Genomic DNA, 17,000 nt, shown 5'->3' with positions numbered 1-17,000 from the left:
TGAGGTCACCCATGGCGCGGGGGTGTGAGTACTACCCATGTTTGAGCAGCTGAGTGAGGCAGGGGATGCCAGCTGCAGCAGGGTGTGGGGGGGGTACTGCCCTGCAGAGAAGCGGAACGAGTGGAGGAACATCAGTGACAGTATTTATTGTGTTTAAATGCAGTGATTTGTGTAGATTTGGTATATTTTAACCATGAGTACGAGCTCAGAGAGTTCCTTTGCCCTGGATGTTTGGACTTAATCTCTGGACTGTGTGCTGTTATTTTGATTGTGTCCAGGGAAAACTGATGGGAGTAAATGCTGCATTATCGTATGCTGTGTTGTGTTGAGAAAAGTGGGCACTTTGAGAGATATGCCCTTTCCCAGTGATTTTGTGTGGTGATTTTCTTCCACTGCATTGTGGCAATTTGATTCTCGAATTATATAGTGGTGCTTGTGGAGATTTTAAGATTTTGTTTGAAACAAGGGTAGCATTTTACACAGAAGAACTATGGTATGGTGATTTATGTTTAACTATGGTAAAGCAAATTAAAGGAATTCAAGAATTCTCCCCTCCACAGCAATTCAAGCCTTGGCTCTAGTGAATTTGAGATTTGGGGGGGGGGGGGGGCGGTGCGTGTGTCTGTGTCTGTGTCTGTGGGCATATCATAGTTTCTGCTGTGACAAGCACAGCCTTTTTGCAAGGCAGTAAAACGAGGGTAAGTAGACACAGTGCTTAATTAGATTGTGCAAGGAGAGAACTAGAAAAGACTGATATTTTGTAAAACAGAGTTTAGATAGAAGAGATGAAAGAGTTTGTAGACTTCAGCTGGTACTATAGTAAGTCTGGACTGGGAGCAGCCTGCCGTAGGGGATTTAGAGTTCTCTGTAATAAACGGAATAACCTGCCTCTGCCGGCAATTCCTGAGAGCCTTTGGTGGATCAAGAGGCTGTCACGCTGCGTTAGTATTATTGCAGTGCAGAGTTTGTGGGAGACGCTGGTATTGCTGTTCTAACACGCGTCAGGGCACATGCCCTAAGTCTAAATTAAAGTTTTCTGATCAAGGTGATTCAAACCCTAAGATCTTAAAGCTCGTGTATGAGAAATCACATCTGATACCTGCTACCTGGAGCTGTTTGTGGGAGAGTGGGAGGAAGACTAAGAAACTACTGTGAAGCTTTGTAAAGAGAAGTTTGGGTGGAAGTGAGATAGGGCAAGGAGAAAGAGATAATGAGAACTGACCAGAGCAAAGAGGTTCCAAAATTAGCCCCTTTTAGGAGGGCTGACTGGGAGAAGGCTGCCAGTAGGAGCAGCTCAGAAAATAAAAAGATTTATAATATTTCATTGCAGTTAAACTGTTTTAAAATAGGAAGGTAAATGGGATGGGGTTTTGTATGCTGATATGTGTTTTTGTTTTAAGAAACCACCCAGAATGGCAAAGAGACTGTGAGATCAGACCGTCTTCTGGTCTTGGCCCTTGAAAAGGAAAACAAGGCAAAGAGAAAGCAAATCAAACCTGTTGTTCAGCATGCAGCATAAGATAGCAATGTATGAAGTCAGACAAAGATTATCATGCTGAAACGCAAAGCGATTACAGTTCATAAAATGACTACATATGATTTTTTAAAGGCTCCTCCCAAGGTAAGGGAGGAAGGATAAAGATGACCTCCCCAAAAGGGAAGAAGACGTAGGCTCCAAAAGTATACCCACTCGAACCCATCCCCCTCCTGGCAGTTCAATTTCATCCAGAACCAGGAGGTAACAGACCCCTGTTAGAGGGGGCAATGAGATCAGAAGAAAGAAAAGGGTAGAATTTTAGTCAACGCAAGGGCCATATATTCAGTTTTAAATAAAGCTTTAGTACCTGTGGAGAATGTTTATGCTGTAGTGTGGGGAACAACTGGCCAGTCTGAGAAGGAATACTTTTGCAAACCTTTAAAGTAACATGTGTACTATATGTACTTAGAAGCTTTTGTACAATTTGCTCAATTCGCTAAACAGTCTTAAATGAGAAAGATTACTCTGGAGGCAAATGATATAAAGATGTTAGGCTTAACATTAACAGCCATTGAAATTAAGAAAGACATTAGTAAAGAGATATTAGAATAAGTAAATAAGTGTTTTCAAGGGTATGGGCCTCTGCTGTACCAGGGACGGTGAAAAATGCCCCCACATAGTAATCAAGCTTAAGGAAAGAACACAACCAGTGAGAATTGAGCAGTACCCTCAAAAGGAAGATAGGGAAGGAATCGGCCCAATAATTGATAGTACTGGATTGAGGGCTGTCAATAAGATAACACAGAATTTATACCCTGTGGTAGCAAATCCATATACTTTACTAACTTGTTTAGCACCTGAGCTAACCTGGTTCACTGTTTTAGGCCTAAGAGATGCCTTCTTTTGCCTCCCTATCCACAAAGCCAGCCAGAAAATTTTTGCATTCAAACACAGCTCACATGGTCCATGTGCCCGAAAGCTTCAAAAATTCCCCACTCCGATTGGAGAACAGCTTGCAAAGACCCTGAGACCCGGGAAGCTCCACAAGAGGAAAGGAGGCTGTTGCAGTACATAGATGACCTTCTAGTCACCACTTGGACAAGGGAAGCCTGGATGGTAAGCCTTTTGTATTTCCTAGGACTCCAAGGATACAGATATCAAAGAAAAAGGCACAGGTAGTGAAACAGAAAGTAATCTACCTGGAGAAAGAAGTGAGTGCTGAGCAGCAGACTTTAAGGCATGGAAGCCATATGCCAAACCCCAAAACCCCAGACAACAAAGGCACTCCAAACCTTCTTAAGCATGGCAAGGTGGTGCCAGCTATGGGTTTATAATTACAGACTGCTCGTCAGACCCCTCTATGCTGTTATTGCTGATGGAAACAGAGATCTCCAGTGGACAAAAGGAGTCACACGGGCCTTTCACCACCTAAGAGTGCCCTCATGTCAGCTCCAGCTTTGTGACTTCCAGATGTAAGTAAACCATTCTTTCTATTTTTCCATGCAAGGAATTGCCCTAGGAATACTGGTACAGGACTTGGGTCCATACCAAAGGGCATACTTCTCTAAGCAACTAGATGCAACCGCCAAAGGATGGCCAGGTTGCCCCAGAGGTGTAGCAGCAGTTGTGCTGAATATTCAAGAGGCACCCAAGTCTACCCTAGGACACAAATGACTGTGCTAGTGTCCCACACAGTGTCCGCAGTACTGGAAGTAAAGGGTGGCCACTGGCTTTCCCCGCAGAGGTTTCTGAAATACCAGGCCATCGTAGTAGAGCAAGATGATGTAGAGATAGTGGTGACTAATATTGTCAACCCAGCTTCTTTTCTCAGTAGAATCAAAGAAAAGCAGTACACCATGATTGCCTAGAGACCATTGAAGCTACCTTCTCCAGCCGCACAGACTTAAAGGACACTCCTTTGGACGATGCAGACACCTGGTTCACTGACGGGAGCAGCTACATTGCAGTGGAAAGCAACATGCAAAATAGACAGTGACTACCTGCAGAGAGGTAATAGAGTCTATCATTATTTACTCGTATTGATAGATACATTTTCAAGGTGGCCAGAAACATTCCCCACTAGAACTGTCAAAGCTCAAGAGATGCCTAGAGTATTGTTACAAGAAATAATACCACGCTTCAGAGTTCCAGCCACAATATCCTCAGATAGAGAATCATATTTCATTTCCAAAGCAGTGCAACAGATTAGTAGCCACCTAGGCATAGATTAGGAACTTCACACTCCATACCGCCCCAATCAAGCAGCCAGGTACAGAAAATGAATCATTTGATTAAGCAGCAGATTGTAAGACTGGGGCAAGAAGTTCATCTACCCTAGCCCCAAGCTCTTCCACTGGCACTACTGCGAATTCAAACTAAACCTTGAGCTAAAAGAATGCTGAATCCTTTTGAAATGCCTTATAGAAGACCATATGGAATACAAAAGGAAGGTCCACCCACATTAGGGTGATAACACTGGCCACCTACACGGTGGCTTTAAGCAAATAACTCAAACAAATTGAGAAACATGCGGCTGAAACTCGGAGCAAGGAGTTAGATAACCTGGGGATGATGTATATGTTAAGTCTCTTACAGAGAAGACTTTGGAACCACAGTGGGAGAGAACGCTGCAAGTAATTCTCACCACCTTCACTGCAATCAAAATCAAAGAGCAGAATGCCTGGATCCATCACTCTCGAGTGAACAAAGCCCTAGAAGTCCCTTGGAGAGGGACACCAGAAGACAATGAACTGAGACTAAAACTTACTCAGGCAAAATGAGTATATTGCAGTCGGGGGTAGTTCATACTTTAGTTTACAGAATTGTTTTGTATGTAATTATAACTGAAGTTTCAGAACTAGAGAGTACCTCTATCCAAAGCAATGGGGAATGGCCTTGGTCCCAGGCTTTTAATCAGTATACTGGAACCATGAAAGAACTTCCTGAGATAAAAGATTCAAACGTATCTACTGTAGTAATCCACAGGAATCGGGTATATGAGGAGTAAGAATGGCAGGAATGAGAACCGTGGGCACTTCAAAGAATCAGAGGAGAAGAAATCAAAGTAAGGTGCTGGGTCATCAATAACACGGCTTATGAGAGACCAGATGCAATTAGTGACTCAACCTCTCCTGGTGTATATGAACACCAGGAAGTTTGTGATAACCTAAGTCAATCGGACTGTTGGTGTAATTTCACCTTAATACAGCCTGTAGAAGTGACCTGCCTTTGAGCTCGAGTTGCTATCAGACTTTCATTTGAATTCAAAGTAGACACTGCACTTTTTACAACAGCAGGGCCTTATATAACCCATACTAGGACTCAAATAGTTCAGACTCAACCCAAACTTGAACCTAAAGTGTATGAAATAGACCCCTACGTAGTTAAGAATGTAAGAGAACAACAACTATTATTCAATCCAGAATGGTCTCTCAAAAGTGTTGAGTTGCTAATGCAAATTAACATCTCAAAAATCCAACCAGCCTGCTCCTCCTTCCTAAAAACATCCTTTGAAGGCTAGACAACAAAGTTACAAAGACAACTATATCTCCAGAGCAGAATAAGAAAAGATCTAACTGAGATATTAAGGAGAAGATTAACAGTTTTAAATGGAATTGATTAAAAAATACTGATGAATAAACTGACCACTGCAGCAGGTAGCCTAACAAAATTGAAGCAGCCTTTACAGTCATCTCTATTGGCATTGAGAACTAGCCAGTGGCAGATTTCAAAAGTACTGCCAAAGTAAGAAAGTACGAAAAAGCCAGGGACCAAGACCACAAGTTAATAGCAAAAGCACTTAGTACAGTTCAGGATAATGTGTCTTTAGCTTTCAGTTGTATACAAGCACAGTTATAGATGCAAACAACAGCAGCTCTGATCATACGGGAAAGGGGTGAAAGTAATTTTCCTGCAGAAATTTAGAAAATTGTTTGAGATAATGCAATTGATTTTGAAAGGAAGTTTCAATCCTGGTAGACTATGGTGAATTTCACCTATGATCCTGCTTCTAATGTGGCCACTGCCTTTGTGCTTACCATACGTAATGCCACTGTTTATGTTATCCATCCCATCATTGCACTAAGATTAAACCATGAACAAACAATACTCTACCCTTCAGAACATAGAGTGTGGGCACAAAAGATGAATGAAAAGTGCAGACAGTAAACTTAGAATCCTGCATTACCAGAGAACAGATGAGATTCATTTGTGAAAGCAATACTATTAATGCCCAAGATATATGTTTAGACAGTGAACAGAGTATTTGTCACTTCGAAGTTCATCCAGTCACTGACCAAAAACTGTGCTCGTATATGCTAGAAAAGAGTGTGTGTGCCTGAGAACTGCTTGTGCTGCTGTAAAAATTGATAGCAATGATGTTATTTTGTCTAGTAGAAATCCTTCTAATTTCTGTATTTGTAATTTGTTAAGATTATCAAGTGTAGTTTTTCGTACTTAGACCGAGTGACATCCCACCAGCTGATTGAAAGCAATTACACAATGAATCACAGACTATCACCTACTCCTATTAGAATGGACCTTAGATTAGTAAAACAATTAATTAAGCACCAAGACCTACTAAAGATAAACTCAAAGAAGCAGAGAGAACTGTCCAATGTGATACAAAAAGAAATAGCTAGAATTCTGCAGAGTAAAACAAAATGCAGGTCATCACTGGTGAGATGTGGTCTTTAAGTAGTCACCAACTGCAAATAGAATCTTTAATAAGTTGTGTCATCCTACATCCTACTACCAAGATTAACAAAAATAGTTTTGTTAGTATTAGTTAGAATAAGTTTAAGATTATCCATTATGAAACGTACATGGTAAAGCTCTAAAGTACACTTGTTGTTCTTTTACTTTGTACAAATAAGAATTTGAACAAAGTAAAAGAATTTACTTCCCCCTTTTAGGCAAGGGGAGAATGAGGCAAAATGAAAATTTTCCAAGATAGAAATTCATTTTAATTTAGTTATTTAGCCAGACAGCAAGGCCTAAGCTCAGTGAAGTTATTTCAGCGAAGGACAGAGATAAATGGGGGGAGACAGAAGATGACAGAGAGAGACAGGGACTGCTGTAAGGGCAAGTCAGCCTGACCTCGGAATTCTTTCTTATAAAAAGGATCTAGTGGCAAATGTCACACGAAACCCATAAACCATATTGTGAATCTGTATGCATATGTATTTGAGAGACAGATAAAAAGAGACCTGAAGTTCTCAGAGGTCCACATGCCTTTTTTGAGGAGAGCAATCTCTGCATGCGTCCAGCGCTGTAAGAAACATACCAGCTTTAACACTTTCAAAAAGTTGTGGAGTACTTCTTCTTTTCTCCACAAAACAAGTGTGTCCCTGCCCCCCCATACTCAGTCCATGCCCACTCGGTGCCCACGATGTGGTTATTGAGCACAGCCCCCTCCTCCTGGGGGGTCCTGTGGGGATAAGGGGTATGCTGGTGGTGTCTGTGGAGGGGGAAAGGGGAGTCCCAGCCCGAGCCCCCCACTCACCTGTCCTGGAGCTTCCTGGTGGCAACAAGGAAGGGGGGTGACCGAGGCGACACTGGGACCCCTGAACCTTCCTGGGATCTCAGCAGCTCCAATCACCCATGGGACCCCAATTCCCGATTTCAACCCCAATTCCCAATGAACCGCTGATTCTGCCTGGACACTCTAAACACCCCTGAAGCCCCCAGAAATTCTGCACCACCTCAGGACCCTAATCCCCTGGTGCCCCAAACCCTCTTTGTCCCTGGAACCCCAAGCCTGGCAGGGAGGGGCATCTCCAAACTCCCCCAGGACCCAAAAAGGTCCTCCAACATCCCTGCACAGCCCTCCAGGAGCTCGTCAAACTCTCCAGGAGCTCCCAGTGCCACCCCAATGTTCCTCAAAGCCCACCCAGCGATGACCCTGGAGCACAACCAAGACCCTCCAAATTCCCCCCACATGCCCAAGACCTCCAGCCGAGGTGACTGCAGGCTCAGTTTCCTCAGCTCAGGGTCCCTGGGTGGTGCCAAAATCTGACTCCACTCTGGGGTGTCCCCCTCACTCCAGGACCCCCCATCCCCCCCATTGTCACCAACCTTGCGGTGCCACCAGTGACAGCCCCCGATGACAGCCATGAGCAGGAGCAGGAACAGAAGGGTCCTGCTGACATTCACAGCCACTGCTGAGAATAGAGTGGGACACACTGAGGTGACCCTGAACCATGGGGGTCAGTAACACCCCGGTGATCCTGTGTGACCCCACCTGTGACCCAGAGTGAGCCAGGTGTCACATCCAGGGCCAGCTCTGGGCTGAGTGCCCAGAACACGCGGTGCCCTTCCTGTCCCAGCTGGTTGGTGGCCACGCACTGGTAGGTGCCTGAATGTCCCACATCAATGTCCCTGAGCTCCAGGAGGGGATCCTGGGGCACCTGCTGCCCATTGTGCAGCCAGGTGAAGGTGACAGGGGCTGAGCCCACCTGCACTGAGCAGTGCAGGGTCACGTTGTCACCTGCATGCACCTGATGTGACAGGGGACTGAGGGTGATGGTGGCATTGGCCACGGGCACTGTGGGGTCACAGACAAGGCTGGCACTGGGTGAGGTCGGATGGGGGTGCCGTGGGTAGGGTCACCCCCAGCCCGAGGGTCCCGCTCACCCAGGACGGTGACATTCGGGGAGTCACTCTCGGCCACGCTGTCCCCGTCGCTGACCCGGCACCAGTACTGGCCGCTGTCATTGTCCCCAATGTGGCGCACCTCCAGGCGGGGGCCAGTGCCCAGCAGTGCTGCTGAGGTCTCCCGGTGCCAGGAGAAGGACAGGGGACCTGTCCCCACCGCGCAGCCCAGCACCAGGCTGTCCCCAAGTGCCACCTGTTATCCTGGGGGGCTGTCCTGACAGGAACACCCCCGAGGGCGGGACCCCTGTGGGACGGGGGGACAGCAGAAGACAGTGAGGGACCCGGGGCTGTCAGGGAGGGGCAGCAGGACCCCAGTGTGGGAGAGGGGGCACACAGATGAGAAGGCTTGGAAACAGGGGAATGGGGCGTTCAGGAGGGGAGACACCTGGAGAGGGAGTCGGGCAACACCAGGGACGGTATTGGGACACAGGAAGAGGATGGAGGGACCTGGGGAACGTGCGGGGACCTCAGAGAGGGGTGGGGGGAAGCAAGAAGGACTGAAGGGACCCGGTGAGGGATAGGGAGACATGGGCGAGGAATGGGGCACCTGGGGAGGGACCTGGGGCAGGGAGGGCAGGGCATGGAAAAGATGTCAGGGAAGGATGGGGGTACCCATGTAGGGCTGGGGGATCAGGGGAAAGACACGAGAAAGGAGGGGAGCCAGGGACAGATCTGGGAAAGGTTAGGGCCACGGGGCAGGTGTCAGGGAGCGCTGGGAGTCCCCATGCAGTGCTGGGGGCCCAAGGAGGCTGTGGGGGCTCCCAGTGCCCATCCCCACACTCACTGCACACTGTGATACGGAGCCGGGCGCTGCTCTTCCACACGGCCCCACCCTTCGAGCGCACCTGGCAGCTATAATTCCCCAAGTGGGAGACCCCCACAACGAGCACCAGCAGCTGCGGGGACCCCTGTGGGCCCCCCACCACCTGCCCATCCTGGTCGAACACGTGCAGGAGGGGGGCTTAGGGCCGCAGGGGTCTGGGGGTGCTGAGGCAGCTGAGAGTCAGGGGGGACCCCAGGGTGGGCTCCGGGGGACCCTCCAGCACCGGCACCGAGAAGAGCTCTGGGAAGGAGAGGGGAGGTGAGGACTGTGACTGAGTCTGCTGGGAAGTGACTTTGGGAGTGTCAAGATATTGGAGTTGCAGCCGTGGGGGTGCTCACCATGCACTGTCACTGTCACTGGCACCGACTGTGCCCACATTGACATTTCTGTGTCCACCCAGCCCCTGCAGGTGTAGTGGCCACTGTGGTGCAGCTGCAGAATTGACAGGCACAGCTTGGCCCCATAGCATGACTTCCCCACCTCCTTGTCCCCATGGTAGAATCGCACCTCTGTGAGTGGCATGTCCCACCAGTGCCGGCAGCGCAGTGTCACCGTGTCTCCCTGCAGCAGTGCCCGTGCCAACACCTATAGCACCAACCGGGCTGCGGGACACAGGGGTCTTGTCACACCGGGGGTCCCGTTTTCATAAGGGTCCCCCCCATTGGGTCACACTCAGGGCACCAGGGGTACCTGTCGGAGAACTTTGCTCAGACATGGCTTGAAGGAAAAAAGGACATGAAAATATACAGCTGATGGAAAAGTAAAAGGCAGCTGTAAGCAGCTAAGTCTCAAGTCTGTTTCTCAGGCACATTTCTATAAACAGCAGAGTTCTCAGGCTGTTTTTTCATAACGGGTAAACATTCTGTCCTTGGCTGCTACAGAAAGCAAAAGTGACAAACATGGAGGCCTTGAGAACCATTCATATCAGGGTGAGAACACAAATCTTGGCTTCAATAACAAGCCACAGGTATTGAAAACAAAAGGAGGGATTAATGTTTAATCTGTAACTTATGATGAGCTCGGGTTTTGCAATATGTATGAGCTTAATTAACACTGTTATAAAATGTGCCTGGTGGATCAATGAATCGGAGTTCGATGCTGATCAGAGGATGGGTCATCTCCCTTCACTTCATCAGGTACCCAATTCCAACATGGGGTTCTCCACACTGGGATTCTCTGGGATGTCCACAGAGCAGGCGACGGGCTTTGGTCACACAGGAGATTACCTATGGAGCAGAGACCACCCAGAGCCCTTGGGGTCCCCATGAGTGCCAGGTTGGGGACACCTAAAACCCCTCACCGTCTGAAACTGTCATGGGGGGGCTGCACCGAGTGCCGGGTCTGTCACACATGTGGGTGCCTTCCATGTTGACAGAGAAGTGGTTGCGTTCCTCCTGCTATAGGCGTTGCTTGTCCTTGTACAAGGTAGTGTCACCAGCTGTCCCTGAGCCCTGGCAGGTCAGTGTCACCCGGTCCCACAGCACCGCCGGCTTCCAGGGGGGCTCCACAAGGAACTGGGTGGTCTGGGCACGTGCAGGTGAAAGGGGACACCAGCCTGCCAGGGCCAGCGTGGGGCTGGGAAGAGCGAGGTGGGGCCATGGCATCCCTTGAGGACTCACCAGCTAGCCAAGGGCCTGGTCTGGAAGGGAGAAGGGACAGGGCTCAGTGGGGATGGAACTGTGGGGACAGAGTCACCGGGGGCACAGGACATGATGGCTTCCCCAAGCTATCCCCATGGGGACAGCAGCTCCCACTGGGAAAGTGTGTGATGGTGGTCCCCAAAGTTATTTGGTGAAGCAGGGAGACATGTCTGTGTCACAGCCACCCATGCACCGCGTCTATGTGGCACAGACACGCTGGGAGCAGGGACACTGAAGCCACCCTGGGCTGAGTCAGAACATGGGGGCACTGTGGACACCCTGGGAATAAGGACACCACAGACACAGCCCATGCTGGCCCAGGTCACCCCCACACGCTCATGATCCCATCACCATGATCACATCCCATGGCCACAACTTCACCATGCTTGTCCCCTTCTGTCCCCACATCCCAGTTTCCTTGTCCCTATCCCCAGAGCTACCTGAGCCCAAAGGTGCCGGTCCCCACATTCCCGTCTCCCACATCCCCATTCCCAAAATCCTACATCAGTCAGAGTCCCATCAAGGTCTGCTGTGGGTAACATGTACTGGCTCTGCTGGCATTGGGGACCTCAGGGGACCCCACAGCCCCCCTGTGCCCCGTCCCCTCCCCATCCCCGGGGTGTCAGGCCCGTGTATAGGGCACTCACCTCATAGGAGCAGCGCCACCTTCCCAGCCATCTGGGTGTCCCCAGCCACGTGGACTGGCTGTCACTGCTGCCGGGGCTGTCTGTCCCCTGGGCGGTGGCTCTTTGGCCAAAGGGGAAGGAAGCGAGGTCAGGTCTCATCCCCATGCGTAGGTGGCACCTGGTGGGGGCAGGGTGGCCACAGGGTGGGCCTGGGCTATGGGCAGGGTGGGGATAGGATGGGGACAAGCCTGGGTGTGACACAGTGGGACATGGGGTTCTCAGGAGTGGGGGGCTCAGAGAGCCACGGCTGGGTGTCCAGGGGAATGTGGGGTCCCAGGGATGGGGTCCCTGGGAATGGGGATCCTGAAGAGGGGGAATCACCAGGGACAGGGGGTGCCATGGGAATGGGGGTCCCCAGGGCTGGGAGGACTCAGAGATGGGAGTCCCAGGGGAATGTGGGCTCCAGGATTTGGGGTTCATGCAATTGGGATGCTGGAGGAATGTGGGGTCCCGCAGGAACTGGGGTCCTTGGAGAATCAAGGTCCTGGGGAAAAGAGGATTTCAGGGGATGAAATGAATAGGAGAGGGTTCTTTTGGAATGGGATACTGGGCCATAGAGATCCTGGGGAATGGGGTAGATGTCCCATGCAATGCGGAACATATAGGAATGGGACACCCATGATTTGATTTCCAAGGGAATGGAAGTCCCAGGGATGGGCTGTGGCTGGGTGGACCCATGGGTCTCAGGGTCCGTCCCTGGGTGCCTCAGATTTTTGGGAGACTCGTGGACCAGCACAGCCTCCACAAGGTGCCGGCAGTCAGGGCGACACCCCAGACAGATTCCAAGGGGCTCTGAATCTGTGGAGCTGCTGCAGAGGTGAGAATTCTGTGGGGGAAAAAGGCCTGGCTGTGGTTTGCTCAAGCCTGCAAGAAACACAAAACCCAAAGAGAGCCCACGCAGCGGTTCTGCGAGGGCCTCTGATGGTTTTCAGAGCAGGCCTGGCTGGAAAAAGCCCTGCAGGGGCAGCTGCGGGAGAACCAGTCAAGAAATGCAGCAATTGATAATTTTCTCCCTTTGCCCAAGGTTCTGAGAGAGCCCCAAATACCCTTCAAAGACAACAACAATCTGTTCAAAAACCTGATCAGGTCTATCATCCTTCCTGTCTCAAACCTGCAGCCCTTTCTAACAGCCTGAGAAGAATTTTTGGGTTCTGACCATGGCTGCTAGATATGAGGGAACAGTGTGGAAATATCGAACAGGGGCTCACCCACAGCCATGGTGGGGCTGTGGGGAGTGACCCTGTGTGGATTCCAGGTGGTCCCAAAGCTGCTCCATCCCTGCCCTCCTCACTTGACTGAAAGGCTGAGGGTTTGCAGGAATTGTGACACAAAGCCACCAGAGGTGCTGCTGTGGACCTGAGACCTGCCTGGGGTCAGGTGCTGCCTTCCTTCCATTCAGGATCATGGAGAGTGGTCCTGGGTGTTGTGCAGGGTGTATGCCTGCCCCGGGATACTGCTACACTGCCAGTGGGCACTGTTGCCTTGGCGGCTTCTGCCCACTGCCGGTGGTGGTGTCGGGAGCGATTGGTTGCCCTGAGTTTGCAAAAAAAGCGATTTCCCCTCCTGCCTCCTGCCCGAGGCCGCCATGGCCCCTGAGGGGATGGAGCTGGACCGGGGCGCCCCCTGCTGGCCGGGAGTGCTCCCTGCAGCGCTCCCTGCTGGCTCCGGTTATAACTGCCACAAAAAGCCACAGTGCTGAGTGGGAGGGAAAGTTGTGGGTTTGTGTTGTTTGTTCTGTTCTGGTTTATAAATTTCCTAGTAAAGAGCTGTTATTCCTTTTTCTACACTTTTGCCTGGAAGCCCCATCATTTTTTAAATCAATAAAAGTTTTAGCATGTGTCTTCTTTTCATTCCAGGACAGTTCCCACTTTCCTTGGCAGACATTTCTCATTTAAATGAGTTGTCAACTCCGGGGATGAAACAGACATCCCAAGAAAGACAGAGTCTGGGATTTGGCAACCTCATGCTCTGCGTTGTAAGCCAGTTTGGCTACCAAGGGCCCTCTCTCCAGGTGGCACTTCTGGTCACCTGGCCACTCAGGAGCTGGCTTTGGCAGAGCCTCACACTGTCCCCAGTGTGCCATGGCTGACAGACTGATGGACAGATGGGGCCCTATCTCACCAAAAGCAAAGTCTGACCCATCCCTGCCACACACAGCTGTTCCACAATGTCTCCAGACATCAAACTGTTCTTGTCTCTGACATCCCACCCTGTGCCATGGCCAGATCCTGACCTGCTCTGAAGAAGGGGGAGGCTCTGGAGCCCCCACAGGGCATTTGTGACATCCTCGTGGGGGCAACAGGGCAGAGGAGGAGTTTGGGACAAGGCACAAGAGAATCCAGAGCCTCCTGAAGGCCACTTTGGCCATCAGAGCAAGGAAGTTGCAAGTTGCAGGTTCCTCTGGTGGAGGAATTGTGAAGGGGAGAGTTTCCAGGGTTTGTTCCTTTTGGGGCCTTCTCACAGAAATTGATCTTTTTGTGAAAATTTGGAATCTGAACATTGTTGCTGTAGCTTTTGGTTTTATTCTCTCTCTCTGCTGTTTCAGGAAATTGTTCTTGTCTCAGCCCTTTGGGATCTTTGTGCCTCCACAGGGAGGGCAGTTGTTAGTGGCAGCACACACACAAATGGGTGCCCATGGGTGGGGACACCCAGTGCACCCCAGTTGCCCCCAGTGTCACAGCACAACCTCATTGATGTCACTGGGATTTCTTGGTCGTCCTTGAGATCCCCGCAGCTCCACGTAGGCCAGCCAGGGTTACTGGTGGTCGGTGATGCCTGAGGGCCCTGCAGGACAGAACGGTTGGGGGGACCAAAGGGGAAGGGGTGACACCACTGTCACTGTCCCCCCAATTCACAGTACTCACGCTGCACATGTTTGGTGCTCACAACATGGGTGTACACAACCTCTCCCTCCTCTGGGAGGGCCAGGGGATCGGGGGGGGGGGGGGGCTGTGGGGAAAAAGACAATGTGTGGGAGGTGATGGAGACTTGGGACATGTGGGAAAAAGGGCACTCATGGTTGAAGAACCCACTCACCTTTTCTGCTGCTTCCTGGCAGCTGCAAAGGAAAGAGGGTAATGGTGACTGGGGGGTCCCAGGGCCCTGCCCCCTCTCAGGATTCCTGAACCCCCACAGGACCCTCAATTCCTCTCACGACCCCCAAGCATCTCTAAAGCCCCCCAGTTTATGAGCCTCCCCAGTGCCCTGGGCCAACTCAGCCTCAAGAATTCAAAGCCCAGGAGGGACAGACATGCTCCAAACACTGCCAGGGCCCCTGAAAGAATCCCCAACATCCTTGCAGGACCCTCCAGCACCTCCCCAAACCCTACAGGACCCCCAGGCAAGGTGACAGTTCTGGGACTATGGGTGCCCACACTCTGGGGCCCTCTACAGCTCCCTAGGACCCCCTGTCTCCCCATTGTCACCAACCCACACGGTGCCACCGGTGCCAGGCCACAATGACACCCCCGAGCAGGAGAAGGAAGAAAAGGGCCCAACCGACACCTGCGGCCACTGCAAGAAACAGAGGAGGACACATCAGGGTCACCCAGAACCTCAAGGGTCCTTCGACCCCGAATGACCCTGTGTGACCTTACCTTTGTCCCTATGTCCCCACGGTGTCACCAACAGGGCCAACTCTGGGCTGTGTGCCCGGAACACACGGTGTCTGTCCTGTCCCAGCTCGTTGGTGGCTATGCACTGGTAGGTGCCCAAATGTCTCACATCAACTGCCCTGAGCTTCAGGAGGGGACCCCGGGCCACCTGCTGCCCGTTGTGCAGCCAGGTGAAGGTGACAGGGGCTGAGCCTACCTGCACCAAGCAGCGCAGGGTCACGGGGTCACCTGCACGCACCTGGTGTGATAGGGTGCCAAGGGTGATGGTGGCATTGTCCACGGGCACTGTGGGGACAGAGACTGGGCTGAGAGCACAGGGAGGGGCTGGCAGCTGGTGTGGGCGGGTAGGGATAAGGGGGGTGGGTGTGATGGGGGATGTTGTGGATGGGGTCACACCACAGAGGGGTGAGGGGACACAGAGCAGAGGCGGAGGACACAAGCATGGTGTCTGAGGGACATGGAGATGCCCTGGAAAGGAGACTAGATGAGGCTGTGAGGGCTCCCCGTGTCCATCCCCGCACTCACTGGGCACCGTGACGCGGAGCTGGGCGCTGCTTTTCCTCACGGCCCCCCATGGGAGCGCACCTGGCAGCTGTAATTCCCTGAGTGGGAGACCCCCACAACGGGCACCAGCAGCAGCGGGGACCCCTGCCGGCCCCCCACCACCTGCCCATCCCAGTAGAACACGTGCGGGGGGGGGCTTGGGGCCGCAGGGGGCTGGGGGTGCTGAGGCAGTTGAGAGTGAGGGGGGACCCTTGGGTGGGCTCAGGGGGACCCTCCAGCACTGGTCCCCGGACAAGCTCAGGGCAGGAAATGGGGGGCTTTGGAAACAGTGACCCCAAATCCCTGGCGAGGCGCTACGGGGCTGTTGGGGTGGCAGCTGTGGGATGCTCACCATGCACTGTCACTGTCACAGGCACTGACTACTCCCATTTCTGTGATACCCAGTTGTTCACCCAGGCCTTGCAGTGGTAGCGGCCGCTGTGGTTCCGCTGCAGAGGGGACAGGGACAGCTCGGTCCCATTGTTGAGCCCTCTCAGTTCCCTCTCCTCGCGGTAGAACACCAGAGTGGCTAACTTTTCCTGCCTGTACCGGCAACGCAGTGTCAACGTTTCCCCCTCTAGCAGTGCCCGCGCTGGCACCTGCAGCACCACCTGGTCTGGGGGGCAGAGGGTGCCGTCACATCACAGGGGTCTGGAGGGTCCTGATATCATCAGGACCCCCATATTGGGTCAAAGCCAGCACACTAAGTTTCCCCAATTTCAACACAAGGGTCCCCCCATAGTGGGATGCTCTGGGATGTCCCCCTGTATAGGGGACACTCTCTGGTCACACAAGAGGGTGACCCATGGAGTAGGGCTCATTCAGCATCCTCGGGGTTCCCGTGGGTGCCAAGCTGAGGACACAAACAACCCTCACCATCTGAGACAATCACGGGAGGGCTGCACCCACTTCCAGGTCTCTCACACATGTAGGTGCCATTCTCAGTGACAGTGAAGTTGTTGCCTCCCTCCTGCCCCCAGCGCTGCACATCCTTGTACCAGGTGGTGTCACCAGCAGTCCCCGAGCCCTGGCAGGTCAGTGTCACCTGGTCCCACAGCACCGCCGGCCTCCAGGGGGGCTCTACCAGGAGCTGGGTGGTATGGGCACCTGCGAGTGACAGGGGACACCAGCCTGCCAGGGCCATTGCAGGGTTGGGGACAGCAGGGTGGGGCCATGGCATTCCCCGAGGACTCACCAGCAAGGCTGAGGGTCTGGGCTGGAAGGGAGAAGGGACAGGGCTGGGTGAGGGTCAGGGGGACACTGTGGACACCCTATGTTTGCACTGCCCACCTCCACCAGCCCTACAGCACCTGTCCCCACGGCCAAGTCCCATGGTCCTGTGCCCATGATCCCATTCCAATGGCACCTTTCCCCATGGCCAGGTGACATCTGCATTGTTACGTGGCCCCATTCCATGTCCCAGTATCCCTGTTCCCCTGTCCCTATCCCCACAGTCCCCAAGCCCCAAGGCTTCTTCCGCCACATCCTTGTCCCCACATCTCTATCCCCCTCTTCCTGTCTCCACATCCCAGTTCCCCTATTTCTGTCCCTAAAGCCACCCTA

The 17,000-nt window shown here is 52.1% G+C and overlaps 1 pseudogene; it reads right to left on the bottom strand.

Moving 5' to 3' along the window:
- Positions 1 to 5,721: 5,721 nt before the first annotated feature.
- LOC132084888 (Fc receptor-like protein 3) lies at positions 5,722 to 16,784 on the bottom strand (annotated as a pseudogene).
- Between the last annotated feature and the right edge of the window lie 216 nt (positions 16,785 to 17,000).

This window comes from Ammospiza nelsoni, chromosome 28, assembly GCF_027579445.1.
Source record: "Ammospiza nelsoni isolate bAmmNel1 chromosome 28, bAmmNel1.pri, whole genome shotgun sequence".
Taxonomy (NCBI): Eukaryota; Metazoa; Chordata; class Aves; order Passeriformes; family Passerellidae; genus Ammospiza; species Ammospiza nelsoni.
Note: the sequence above shows the minus strand (reverse complement) of the source record. Positions and strands in the feature narration are given on the sequence as shown.